This window comes from Myodes glareolus, chromosome 12 (genome assembly GCF_982192425.1).
Source record: "Myodes glareolus chromosome 12, mMyoGla1.1, whole genome shotgun sequence".
NCBI classification, from domain to species: Eukaryota; Metazoa; Chordata; class Mammalia; order Rodentia; family Cricetidae; genus Myodes; species Myodes glareolus.
In genome coordinates this window covers 50,536,726-50,550,346 of record NC_142037.1, presented here as the reverse complement: position 1 = coordinate 50,550,346, position 13,621 = coordinate 50,536,726, and the positions used below count along the sequence as shown (strand labels likewise).

At 38.4% G+C, this 13,621-nt stretch overlaps 1 pseudogene; it reads right to left on the bottom strand.

The window, feature by feature from the left end:
• Positions 1-7,457: 7,457 nt before the first annotated feature.
• On the bottom strand, positions 7,458-8,226 carry LOC125392279 (triosephosphate isomerase-like; annotated as a pseudogene).
• Positions 8,227-13,621: the final 5,395 nt, after the last annotated feature.

Sequence of the window (13,621 nt, the reverse complement as noted above, 5' to 3'; positions counted from 1 at the left end):
AATTCCTATCTTGGGTTAGTTCAGCAGCATTTATAAACAAAAGTCTTTTAGCAGTTGTTGCTCCTTCCTCAGCAATCAAACAATTTAAAGAGAGCATAAAAGCATACAGTCTGAAGATTCTCTGTGCATTTTCCATCTTTATGTGGCTTTATTTTAACCTCTATTTCTTTTATTTTTACTTTTACTTTTTGAGACAGGATCTTTGTATATCTTTGTCCTGGAATAACACTGTAAACCAGGCTGTCTTTGAACTCACAGAGATCTGTCTCTGCCTCCCAGGCATTGGGATTAAAGGCGTGTACTACCACACCTTGAGGTCACAGAGGTCAATCTACCTCTACCCCTTGAAGTCACAGAGGTCAATATGCCTCTGCCTCCCAGGCATTGGGATTAAAGGTGTGTACCACCACACCCAACTACTCTCTTTCTTTCCTTTTAACTTTAAGAACTTTAACTTTTAGCCTGCATATACACACTGTAAACCATTTAGAGGTTTTCTTCCTCTTTGAATCTCTCTTTACTGTATATTTTTCTTTTTCTGACCACATGAGCCATTAATTTACTAAGCAATATGGAGAGCCGTGGCTTTGACAGCTAGATCCAGCTCGTTCCTTAGCATTTCAGCCTCAAGGCTGAGGTACCAGCCAGAGCTGTGTTCACTGCCACAACTCTATGGCGTTTCAAAGTCCTTGCCAGCAAGCAAGCTGCAGCATTCTGCTCACAGACCACACTCAGTCGGACTGCCTGCCTGAAAGAGTCAGAGTTTGCTCTGGCAGGACAGCCCAGAAAGCCGGCATTTTAAAACAGCACAGCTTTTTTCCTGCTACGACTGAAAACCGAAAAGCATGTGTTCAGCTTTTCACCAACAGCATTTAAGTGTTTCGTGGTAGGACCTCTTAATGAGCTGCAAGGTTTTGCAGTTAAGGCTGAGTCAGGAAGCCTCCCTTAGATGAGTGCTTGCTTGCTCTAGCAAACAGAGCAGACCTGAGAAATTGCTGCTACCAAGAAAACATGCTTTACTCTATTCTTTCCCAAGCTTTCTCACGCTTTATGTGGATTCAGTTATCCACGTTGGCGCCATATGTAACATGAGGGCCGGCTTGTTGGGGTTTCTGTCCCTCCTGGTACCCCAACAGCCAGCAAGCAACAAAGAAAATCACACACAGGACTCCATAAGGTTATAAACTGATTGGTCCATTAGGTCAGGCTTCTTGTTAACTCTTATAACATATATTACCCCATTATCCTTATCTATGTTAGCCACATGGGCTCAGTACCTTTCTCAGTGTGACAGCTTACATGTTGCCTCTTTGGTGGTCTGCGCAGGAATGGCTGAGAGAGAGCTTCTGCTTCCAGAATACTCCCAGTCTCTTTGCTCCACCCCTACTTCCTGTCTGGCTTTCCTGCCTATACTGCCTGCCTGGCCAATCAGCGTTTTATTAAAATATGATTGACAGAATACAGATAATTCTCCCGCACCATCTATCTAGTTTATTTTTGGAACTATGCTTCTTGGACAAACACTGATGTTTGTTTTCTCCATTTCTTCACTTACTACTTCTCAGTTCCCTTCACCTGAACTTCTGCTTCAAAAGAGAGACCTCCCATGGTCAGCAATCAGATCCATGTTCTCTGCTCAATCTGTTTCACTTTTATTACTCTTTGCCGTTGGCACTACTTAACAATATTGATCTTATCATTGTTTTCTTTCTTGGCCTTTCCAATTTCACATTTTCCTGGATTTTTCTCCTCTCTCCATTCTCCCTTTTCTCTTTCACACTTCAGGCTCAAATAGTTCTTGTTGGCTAAGCTTTTATGGCTTATTTTATGTTTTCTACCTTTATTTAATATTTTCTTATGTAGCCCTACCCATGGTGTGACTTTAGTTACTTTGTATAAAATTAAGATCTCTAGATATTTATCACCAGGTTACTTCTCTTTTAACTAAGGTAGAACTGCACATTTGCTAAGTTTACACAGATTTTTTTTTCCACAGAGTTTTTCAAAGTTACCAGGTTTCAATTTCGATGGGCTATATCATTTGTCACCATTTCAGTAAAAGGAAATTTAACTGAAAAACAGAAAATCAGGGAATAAAGCAAAGGCTTTTTTTTCTACTTACTTGCTGTAACAAGTTTAATCTGTTTTTGTTTTTAAACAGTTCATGAATTGGTACACTTCTCTTATCTCCATTATTACCATGATATTCTCAATTTCCCTTATCTTTTGTCTTTAATGAAGAATTGCTAAGCAGGTTCCTTATGTCTTGTTTTAGCAATGAGTCATCATTGATGATAGATAAAATTACAGGCAAATGTACTTACAGTGACCAAGAAGGCCCTTTGCACTTATGATGTCTCTAGTCTTTCTCTGGACCTCTGCTTTTTATTCTGTTGACCTTGAATGTTTTGGATATGACAGATTAATCACATAAGGGGTTTTATGTATGCTTTTACTCTCAGTCATGCATGCAAACTTCCTTCTTTCTCCCTTTTGGTATGATAACTCATTTAGCGTTAATGACACAACACAACAACTCTCCCTTGATTCATTCATATATATATATATATATATATATATATATATATATATATGTGTGTGTGTGTGTGTGTGTGTGTGTGTGTGTGTGTGTATACATATATATATGAAAAATTGTGATTATTTTCCTCATATAATTTTCTCAATTTATTATTATATACCATCTTTATAATTTTTATTTTATTAGCATGACTTCTTGAATAGACTTTAAAATCAATGAGAATAAAATCTGTGTGTTTTTTACTCATAATCTCTACAATCACTTCATAATACAATGGTTATCTCCTTGTAGAAGTGGTTCCAAATACTTATGTAATTAATCAATTAATCTTGGTAGTTGATGTCAAGAAGGGAGACCCCTTAAGGTAAACAAATTTGAAAGAAATATTTAACAGTTTCAGATAAAAGTAACTGATAAGTTTAACTCCTGATTTAAAATGATAAAAATGGTTTTTGACTTTTCCAAAACATTAGTGCTTATTAAGGTCAAGTCCACATAATTCAGAGCAGGGAAGTCTGAGACATTTTCAAATATCTGTCTATCTACCTCTTGCCTATATCACCAGGCGATAATATGGTATTGTGAGATGGGCTTACAGACATGTACACTTGTACCTGGAAATTGTCCTGATCATTGTGATATGACTTCACATCCCAAAGTCCGAACCAGTGGTATTTGCAGGCATGTTTGTATAATTCCTTAACAGTCTAGTGACCTACAGTAATCTAAGGCAAAGAACTGTAGGAATTCGTTAATGAGTAGAATGAGGATTCACAAACACTTACTATTTGATCAATGAAAGTATCAAATAAAGCAGAAGTATACACATGTAACAACTGGGTAACTATTTAGTGTTTCTACACATAAATAAATGCTGCTATAACTTGAGATCTACTCTTTAAGACAAACTTGGTTGTTTAAGTATGCTTAAGTTGATAAAGGGAGAACCTCTACAGAGGTTTACCTCCTCAGAGACACAATATACATTTTACGGTAGTATCAGACATTGACCTGTGGATATAGTATTGGTTTATAGATGTATTGGTTTGCTTTCCTCTATTTATTTTATCTACAGTATAAGGTCTAGAACACAGGATACTCTTCATTGCATTTCTACAGAGACTTTATCAACAGAGGAAAGGGTGGGAATATTTACTTATAAATGTACTTGCATGTTAGCAAATTTGTATTAATGTATAGATTTCTTGTTCCTCACCCAAAATATGAATTCTCTATGTGTATGATAACATGAAGCTTTCTCCACAATTCTCCAGAGTTTAGAACTGGGAGAACAGAAACATACATTTATTATTGCTTTTAAGGAATTAATGATCTTCAAAAATTTCAATGCATTATCTTGTGCATATAGGAAAACATCAATAAATACAGACACTAAAAACATAGCATTCTTTTCAGGAAAAAAAGGAATTTTATCAAGTTTTGACAAATAGGGAAGAATCCTAGTGAAAAGGATAACTGCAAAATATTGGTATTCCAGAGGCAACATGTGGCTGTATTAAACAGGAAGAGATATTGGATCTATATTTTTGTCAATTACTGTGAAAGGGGAAGGAATTTTGAGCTATATTTTAAATGTTTAAAATTGGTAGAAAGATTAGGTGTAAAATGCTAGAAGAGAGGAAAGAACAAGAATGACTATACTTCTTTATGTGGCTGGGAATTAGTTTGAAATGACATTTCAAAATTGGTATAGGAAAAAGACTGAGAAAAGGAAGGTAATATATTCAGATTTTGATGTGTTGATCAGGCTTATTAAGGTACAATTTGCATTCAAGAGAATCAATCCTTTTTGGTTTTTATGAGCCTTGATAAATATCTATAGTCCTCTATTTACCATCAAATGAAGATATAGAATACATAAATTATCTTCTATGTTCCCAAATGTCCTTTTCTTTTCAATTTCTTTTGCCTACCTGTAGCTCCTGGAAAACATTATTTTCTCTTCTTTAACTTTTATCTTTCTAAGAGCATCATGTAAACAGAATCAAAACACACAGCAGCTTTCATCTGACAGCTTCTACTTACTATAACGCTTTTGGGAATCACCTGTATGGTTGCTTGTGATTGTCATGGATGCCTCGTTGGGGATGCTGAAATATAGTTACATGAATATGTTATTTGTTCATGGTTATGGGTATTTCCTTATTTTCCATTATGCAGTGATTGTGAAGAAAGATATAAAGAGTCATGAATAGGGCTAAATGTGGAGGAAAATCTTGGTTGACTGAAACCCGAAGAACTAGAAGCTTCTGAGAGTATGCAGAACCTACCAGGTCTGTGGAGAGTGAGATGAGTCAAGGGCCAAAAATGAAATCCTTAGAAAATCAGCTTCTAAAAGGTAGCCAAGGGAGAGGAAGCCCTGAAGGAAAGAGACAAAGAATGGCAGAGAGATGTCGTGCGCACCATAAAAAGTGTCGAATCACAGAAACCTGGGGCGCAGAGTTAAAAAGAGGTCAAACAATGTTTTAAAAGAAAGAGATGTAATGAATGCCTCATGAAGCAAAAGCCGAATGAGAGTTAACAATGGTGAACTGAATTAGGTAGTTTCATCATTTTAAAGGAAAGAACTTGAATAATTTAGCACAGGGCTTCAAAGGCATCTTTAGATTTAGACTCCCGTCTTCGGAGAAAAAGATTGGGGAGGATGATTTCTTTGTAGGAGACACAAATCAATATTATTCTGGGGGCTTGCTGTCATCCTTTTGGGACTTAGGTGCAATGAGAGAGTTGAGTAACCCAGTACAACAGCTATGACTGCTGCCTGATTGGTCTTAATTCAAGAAGGTGAGAGTCTAGAGAACTCACCAAGCAAGGAATAAGCAACTGAGATGCGTGTGGTGTTAGGAGGTGAGTTCTTCCAACAATGCTCTGAGTGAATTTAAAAATGTGCACTCGCTCAGTTGAGCCTTCACTTGCGACCAAAGTCCTGGCTGACACTTTGTGCTTCTTTTTGAGAAATCCCGAGTTTCGGGCCAACAGAAACTGTGAGGGTAAAAATGCATTCTTTTAAGCTGTCAAGGTTTGGATTCGTTTGTTATACAGCAATAAATAACACACATGACCTAACTCCTGATTAGCCAAGCCACTTTGGAAGCTTGCAATTGGCCATGCTGGACATCTGTGCTTTTAAAATTGGCTAATGGTATATACTTTTACTCCTGTGGGAGAACAGGCTGTTAAAATGTTTACTAGAACTTCACTGCGTGTACAGTTCAGAATTTGGGAAGCCGGTAATGTAGCTTTTCTAAAATAGTAAGATATGAAAAAAATTGAGAACATAGATGCACATCTAGAAGGGAAGAACTGGCTTCATAGAGCAAGTAGGTAATATCAGAAACATCAGAATCAGCTCAAGACATCTCAAGACCAAGTTCTTAGTTTTGTTCTTTAAAAAATAATGATGGTGGCATGTTCCTTGAGCGGCCTGTGAAGCCAGGCAGAGGCTGCCGCCAGAGCGGTGCAGGTTCCCCATGGCGAGCGGCAGAGCTGGCGGAGCGCATCCCGGACAGGCTGATACCAGAGAGCAGGCAGGCGGGTGAGCAGACAGTGGAGTAAATAAACATAAAGCTAAACGTTTATTACTTAAAGAAGAGGCAGAGAGACAGAGAGACATAGAGACATAGAGAAGACACATGTGCACAGGGCCGAGAGAGGGGACAGAAAGAAGGAGTTAAGATGGCCACGAGGGGGTCAGAAGTGCCTGGGAGTGGGCGTGGCTTGCCCTTAAAGGAACCAGAGACCAAAAGGAATAACACTTAGTACAAAGATTTATCTGCACCAGAGAGACAGAAGCCAAGGGATAAGAGACAAAGACAGGACAAAGAAGGAAAAGGGGTGTTTGTCCCAGAGGGACAAGAGATTGCCTGGAGATAGGAAACAGATGTGCTCCATAGGAAAATGGTGGTTTATAAAGGTAAAAGGAAAACCCATTTTAGGATGAGGTGTTTTAATTTTAACTGAGTAGATTAATTAGGTGAACCAAATGGGGCTTTTAATTTCTGGAATTTGATACTTTGGTAGCTGGACCTTGATAGGCAACCTCAGCAGGAGGAACTGGCCGAATAAGGGAACAGACCTTGGTGGCTAGCTTTAGGACTGTAATCTAAGAGTTTTTAGGAAGGCTGAGGGAACTGGGGAGAAGGGCAAGGTCTGAGTCATGTTTGCCAGGGCGGGGCTGGCTAGAGTCTCTTCAGGTAGTGAACAAAGGGAGACTAGAGCAGAGCTTAATAGTCTGTTCGACACTTTGTGCCCAGGGACAGACATGGTCCCTTCAGTAGACATACATAAATAGAGTGTGAAACTCTTGGCGAGTGGCTGGTCATTACTATGTGGATCATAACATAGAGGCAGCGTTAGATTTTCTCTGCCCTGTTTTGTAACAAACAGAATTATTAGGATGAGATTAGCACTTCAAAAATTATACAGATATGCGACATTTTACCCAGGACAAAATTTCAAATCCTTTTTTTCCCCGGTTCACAAACACAATTCTAGGACTTCGGCACTGCGGGGGAGGGGGAAACATCCCTGGCCTCTTAGGTCTAGAGGATCTCGACTTTAGTGTGCACTGAGAAGGGAAAAAAAGGTGTTTCACTTTCCTGCCTTGCCTAAGGGGACAGAATCAGTTACACTCACTCCACCCTCCTCCCCTAGCCAGGAAGTCACCTTGGTGAAGCAGATGGCATGTAGTTCATTCGAACCATTGTTATGGGTGGTATAGGGATTGGCCTGGTCCCAACCATTATAGGGAGGTGTAAAAGGTTCAGGAAGGTGCAGTGTGGATTAGGACACAAGATGGGGCAGATGACATCAGAAGCATCTGACTATTGAGAACTATTCCTAAGCTTTTGGGCAACCTAGTCCTGGCCTAGCAGAGGGTAAGGGACATGGACAGTGCTTATTGTTTGGCACTGATGATGTCCACACATTCAGGCTTGAGGGAAGTCCCAGCCACGAGGAAGCAGTCCACATCAGGCTGGCTCTTTGCAGGTTGCTCCGGTCACAGAACCTCCATAAACGATTCTGGTGCTCTGAGACACCTCATCAGAGACATTGGGTTTCATCCATCCCCGAAGCTTCTCATGCACTTCCTGGGCCTGTTGAGGTGTTGCAGTCTTGCCAGTACCAATGGCCCCTACAGGTTCATAGGCCAGGACCACTTTGCTCTAGTCCTTCACATTATCTGTGATGACCTTGGTTTGCTCGAAAACAACCTTCTCAGTGATGCCAGCTTCCCTTTCCTCCAACTTCTCCCCAATGCAGACGATCACTCCGAGCCCCTCGGCTAGGGCATGCTACTTTCTGCCCAATCAGCTCATCCGACTCCCCGAAGATGTGCCTTCTCTCCCAGTGCCCCAGTACTACCCATGTGGCTTCTAAGTCTTTGGTTATGCCAGTGTTGATCTCCCCAGGGAAGGCCCCATTGGTCACTTTGTAGCAGCGCTATGCAGCCACAGCAATCTTGGGATCTACCTTCTGCCTGGCGAAGTCCATTGTAGTTGGTAGTGGTGGGGTGCGCAAACCACCTCGGTGGTGTCTGGTGGCACCTTAGCCGCGTTCAGGGTGGAAATGAGTTCTCCCATACACTTCTTCCTCCCATTCATCTTCCAGTTGCCCCCAGCGAAGAACTTCCTGGAAGGCGCCATTGCGCTGGGACTGTGTGGCTGAATGTTACAACGAGCCCCAAATTTCAAATTCTAACAAATACAAATCAACAAAAGCACCCAAACACAAGCGCAATGAAAAATTACCCCCACGAAAAAAGTACTGTTTTTGTTCTGATTAAAACAATCAAAAGATCAAAAGCAATAAATATATTCCCTTAATGAAAGTAGCTAATGAGATGGGTCTAATAGTAAATAAATAAGTTACATCCATTTACAATTATTTTCTTTAATGTGAGATAGTCTATTTTAAATTGCATACGTGCAATTAATGATAATTATGAAATAAAAGCTCACATTGCTATCTTTGTATTAAAATTAGGGATGCATTTTATTTCTTTGTAATATTCTTTATTAATTACAGCAATGGATATATGTTTTTCATTTGTGGTGACAAACTGTTGCTATTGTTAGAGGGAGTGGCTGGTAGGATTTTCTAATCAGTGAGGAGACAGAACACAGGAAGATGTAAGGCTGGAGCGACTGTATGTATTTATATTCAGGATCATATTGACAGCCAGGTAAGTACTATCGTATGCATCTATCAGTAATGCAACAGAAGCTACGGTGCAGAAATGAGAAAATTCCAGTGCCAAGAGGGGAGGAAGAAGGATGGTAAGTAAAAACAAGGAAAAAGTCAGAACATAGCAACTGGAGAGCCAGCATGGTGGAGAGTGGTGGAAAGGGGTTCTAGATAGATTCCAGAAAACAACAGAAAGTCAACTGTACAGATGAAAGCAAGGCTGGAACCACATTAGCAGGCGTTGGGTCTGGGCTGTCAATCTTGTTCTAGAACGTTGTACAGAGCCTTCCTTAGCCCATTAGTCAGGATTGCTCTTTGAAGACTGAATCAAAGCTGCCAACGCAGCTTTCAAAGCTTTTAGCTATAAAGAAAAGTAGGTGGCCCAGGACAAATGAGTTTCTCAGTCAATGCCTATATTTGATGATCTGCATAGGATCGCTCTGTTCACAGTATAAAATGTGTTTTTCACTTGGCTGAAAAATACAAGCATGTAAAGATGTCAATGAAACTTGAGCCAGAAGTCACACTTGTTCAATTTTCTCAATACTGAAATGTGGTGTATTTGCAGTACACATTTCAAAACATTATTCCAGGACTCTTTGGTTGAAATTCAAATGTCATAGCTGCCTTTTGTATTAAAGTCTGAGACATGTTTGAGTTAAGCATCTGGGCTGGTACTTTTGTGGGTTGATAGTTTTGTTTAACAGTTCCAAGACTTAATTAACATGTTTCCCTTTACTCCTAATCATTGATAAAGCTCTTCAAGCAGTCTAACCGGATTTATCATTAGGGTTATGGCACAAACTCATCCTCTCCAATAAAATCTATTTTTGCTGTTGTTTGTCACTACATTTTAATAACTTTTCAAACAGCTTTCAACCCATGTGTTAATGCCAGCAAACAACTAATGTTTATTTTTCAAGTGTTATATCTTTAGACACCCTCTCAAAATATGTCCCTAAAATTAAATTTACTGTCTCTTAAATGCCATGTCTAAAATACTTAAATAGCAAAACAAAAGTAAAAACTTCATCTGTTTATAGATTTTTCTAATTCACGGGTGTTCTCATCTCATGAATTAGAATATTGAAATAACTTTCACAGGTGCTGTCAACAACAGTTAGCATATAATCGAGTTAAAAATCAAGTAAATTAGTAAAATACTGTAGAGAAGTATTGAGGCCATAGCCATTCAAAAACCTGATGTGAAGGTATTAAAATATCAGAAGATTATATAATTTTTAATGAATTTAATTTTAAAATATATTACAAAACCCTGTAACATTGCATGCTTTTTTAGATATTTAACAGTGTTGGATATTTTTAGACATCTTCTAAACAGGGAAAAGTTAGCAATGTCTGAAGATGCTTCTGGTGAATATCAATAGCTGCTTTGCTATTATATTTTACTTAAAAAGTAAGTGACATTGGTGACATCCAAAAATATGTCATTTTTTAATGCTTTCCTTACTAGGAAGAATAAGCTTGGCATTAATTGTCGATAGAAAATTCAGTGGTTTTTAAGGATTTACAGAGTGCCATCTATCTGCCTCTCTTTGAAGCCCACTTACACAGTCATTTCATGAAAAATGACATTTTATTTCAGTGATAGTTTACTCATTTGGTTGTACAGTCAACCATTAGTCTGCATTGAGCTTTATTATCTGTTTATAGATGTTATATTTCTTAGGTTTAAAACTATATTCTTGGTCATTGTCCAAAACTCAATACCATTTTAAGATCAAGGGTTCTTGCCAAAGTCAGGAAAGTTATACTGAAGAGAATTCTCTCTGACCTCATTAAATGACAGCGTTTCCTAGTACTTAACCAAAACTGTAAATATATCCTTTTCTTTGATTGATAAATATCATCTCCTAAGATAAATTTAAAGTCTATGCCTGTGAAAATTCTTTTTTCAGGATTTTATAACTGCTCACTTTGCTCTGAATAAGAAATTTATGATCAAAAGCGATTTAAATATTAATTAATTACACTGCATGACTTGATGAAATAGGACTGCTACCTCCATGTGAAAAGGAAAAGAAAAACAGACTGCTGAGGAATTTAGCAGTAGGTACAGGAAAAGCAGTCTTTTAGAAGTCATTTGGAATTTTATCATCAAATAACATATGTCTTGATGTGGGTGAGAATCAACAAGAAAATGTTTTTCCCGTGGTAATGAAAGTTTTTCTTTAGATATTTCAAGACGCCTTTTCATGAATGATGAGAAAGAGGGAGATAGCAGCGCTAACGAGACCTACACTGATTGCCTGGGATTGTCTCACTTTGCTAACCTGTCCAATCTCATGGAGTTTTGTCTCTTCATCTAAACGGTCCCTAGCAGAGAAAATTGTCAATAATCAGACTAAATCAAGGTAGAAAATTGATGCTTTTTGGACACTTAAAGCAGCATAGGTCATGATGCCCTTCAAGAGCACACTAACAAGATGATCCACAGAATGTGCTGCCAATTTGGCTGTGGAGTGTCATTTGACCATTGTTAAAGCTTTTAAAAGATACTAACAGTAGAAAAGGCATTGTTTTTAGATTGTTATAGTCCTACAATTAACGTCTACTTCCTCATTCATCACTGTTTTCTACATTTCTATGTCAGTAACAAACAGTATTATATGGTTATTGTGGTGTTAAACAATCGGAACAGTTTTATTCCTTTCTTCATATTGATGTTGTATTAGTCAGGGTTCTCTAGAACAGAATTTATTGGATAACTGTATACACATATATATGTATATATACTCATATGGATATACATACACATATAAATTCCATATATACGTAAGCACACACATATGCACATACATGTATACACATGCACACATGTACAGATATATACTTATATATGCGTATACACATATGTTGTATATATGTGTGTAGTATTCACTAGAGTGACTTGCAGGATGTGATCCAACTAATTCAACAATAGCTGTCAATAACAAGTTCAAGAATCTGTAAGTTGGATGCCACAACTGGCTGTAGGAATCCCAAAGAAATACACTCTAGACCAGTGAGGGAGTGAGAGAAGGACAGGCAGATAAAGAACAAAAACATGCCCTGTATATGAGCTGCCATGAGAAAGTAGGGCCCCGAGTTAGGGTGGGCCTTCTGATCTCAAGTTACCTGATTTGAGATGGTCTTTTACCTGAAATGATCCAGTTAGCTGAAAATCTTTTACAAGTGTGCCCACCACCTTGTGTCTTCTTAATTCCAGATGTAATCAAGGGTTGGTCACAAGTTATGGAGCACTGCTGTGCATTCCTTTCCTACAGTATTGTTAATGTCATTCTCAGGAACAACACTCAGAAGAGATCCCAGTGCCATGACTGAGAAGCATGCAGTTTGGGGTTGAATCCGGACACAGTCTTGTGCAATTCAGATCGAATTGCTCCACCTCTCTCCGTCATAGCCCTGTAAGCAGGTTAAATGTGAACTATGTATGAAGAGAGTTCATGAAGTTTCTGTGTGGATTTGGTAGGTGAGAATTATAAAGCATTGGCCCTTCCAAAGTTACTCAGTTCAGAATCTATCTCTTTCTCTTGATGATATTATTCATTTTCCCAACTTGAATTTCATATTTTGAGAAATTGGCAAGGAAACTCAAGAACCTTAGGGTCTCATTTACAAATATTAAAATCTTAAATATAATGCACACCAAATAGTAATACACATATATATCAAAATATTAAAACATAAATGAACTCCAAATAAGCATTTATTCTTGGAAAGCTTATGCAGACTGAGACTGGAAGAGAGGTAAGTTCTGTACTTGGCTCATGTAGCATTTTCCATCACCATGGAGATATCTGTGTAAGCTTAATAAATAACTGTTTCTTTAAATTCTTTTATAACACCTTAGGGCTTGTATGTATAAACACAATTATAAAGCATATCTGAAGTGTGAGCTATAGTTGAGTCTATTTGTGACATGTGTTGTAAGTGTTAGGAAAGTGAGAATCATGTCATGTTCTCGGGAGACACAGTATTTCGACACTGGTATGACATTTAGAGTAGTCTTCAGTTGCAGAGAAGCAACACATAACGAGGGACATAACTCTCACCTTGTAATCAGCAAGTGTGCAACAGTACCAGTGTGGAAATCACACTGGTAGCTTTGGTATCATGAGGGTACTGTCCTGCTACACAGAACGTTCCCTTACTTTAAATGCTTTTGAGTCACATTGTTCCTGATTCAGCAAGTGTCTCCCATAAAATACTTAATACTAAATATATCAAACAACGGTGTCATGTTGTTTAATGGCACATCTTACATAGAGTTCTTCTAGAGTATATGATTTCAGGGATAACCACTTTTGAATGGGATAACCAATTTGGCAGTTCATCCTTGGGAGAAACTAATTCTGTGTCGCTCAACAATCATTAACTGATGTAGTTCTTTGTCTGTGGTGTGTTTATGTTTATTTGAGATCTCCGCCTTCACATGTATCATGTCTATTGATACTATCATTGTTCAGATCTTGTTTATGTAGTTGTATTGTAGAAACAGCATGGATTTAGTTTCCGTGCAATTTTTAGGAGACACAATCTCACAGACGACTTCCTGATTCTCTGGCTCTTACAACCATTCTCACCCTTCCTCTGTAATGTTCTCTGACCCTTAGGTACAAGAGTCACTTTTATAGATGCATTCATTTGGAATGGGATTCGCACATTCAGCTGGTCTCTGCTCTGTGACCTGTAGCTTTCTGCAATGCTCTCCATTTACTGAAAAGAAACACTTCTTCGATGCTACACTTACCTGTAGGCATAAGGATACATATTAGAATGTAGTAAGAGTTATGGTGGTCTAGGAAAGTGACTGTGGTAGGTTCTCCTCTAAGACCTATGACCTCACTAGTC